The sequence below is a fragment of the Cyrtonyx montezumae genome, unplaced genomic scaffold (assembly GCF_038088225.1).
Source record: "Cyrtonyx montezumae isolate F1298 unplaced genomic scaffold, pur_monq_1.0 scaffold_7, whole genome shotgun sequence".
NCBI lineage: Eukaryota > Metazoa > Chordata > Aves > Galliformes > Odontophoridae > Cyrtonyx > Cyrtonyx montezumae.
In genome coordinates, this window is record NW_027072078.1 from 33,566,411 (window position 1) to 33,567,424 (window position 1,014).

The 1,014-nt window shown below is 45.5% G+C and overlaps 1 non-coding gene across 1 annotated transcript; it reads right to left on the minus strand.

The window, feature by feature from the left end:
- Positions 1–326: 326 nt before the first annotated feature.
- Positions 327–489, minus strand: LOC136058139 (U1 spliceosomal RNA). The gene has a single exon (XR_010623113.1). It is a non-coding gene; the product is annotated as a U1 spliceosomal RNA (small nuclear RNA).
- Positions 490–1,014: the final 525 nt, after the last annotated feature.

Sequence of the window (1,014 nt, forward strand, 5' to 3'; positions counted from 1 at the left end):
CACTCCATCATAGATGCCCACCAGAATGGTCAGGCATGATTTGCCACTGGTGAAGCCAAGCTGGCTGTCTCATGTCATCTCCACAACTCACATGTGCCTTAAATCTCTTCCATGAGGATCTGCTTCACGATCTTCTCAGGCACAGAGGTGTCACACACCGGCCTGTTGTTCCCCACGTCCTCTTTTCTCCTGAATATGGAAGTAATGTTTCCCTTTTTCCAGTCAATAGGGAATTCAACTGACAGCCACGATTTTTAAAATATGACAGAGAGCAGCTTGGCAACCACATCAACCAGTTTCCTTAGGATCCTGAGAAAAACATGTAAAACAGGAGAGCACGAATGCAGTCCTCCACTACCACAAATGGTGCAGTTGAGTTTCCCATATCTGGGAAACTGCAGGGGTCAGCACACCCAGAGTGCAGGGGATGAGCCTCACCCTGGGAAGACCACCTGCCTGATCACGGTGTCTCCCCTGCCAGGTAAGTACACATCCAAGGTAGTTTGTAAGACATTGTGCAAAACCTTGCTAATGACAGCTCAGTACACAACAGCAGTTAAGTGAGCACCATATTAGCAGCGTATTAACGATCTGACACTTGTTTATGTTCACAGCAATGCAGACTCTGTGCAAGTGTTGAGTGTTATCAGAAGCAGCCCAGCCAAATGCTCAAGCCCCACATACTGCCCCACCCAACATTTTCTTAAAAATCCCCAAGCTTTGAATGACTCCGAGTACTCAATCTCAGAGTGTCTGGCAGGAAAAGAGAATTTTGGAGATGGCATACCATCAATTTTCTTCATTTGTGTCAGAAGTTGAGCAGCTGTCTTCTTACCAGACTGAAGTGGAGCCAAAAACCTTGTCAGGCAGCTGAAGAAAAAGCACTTCAGAGGAACTAATCTCAAAGACCCAAAAGTATGTATCACATTTTTGAACAGGCATGTGTTAATATTACTACTACACTGTCGATTGGCAGTGTTTTGCAAAAGCCCAGAAACAGTGGAAAAAAAAGAC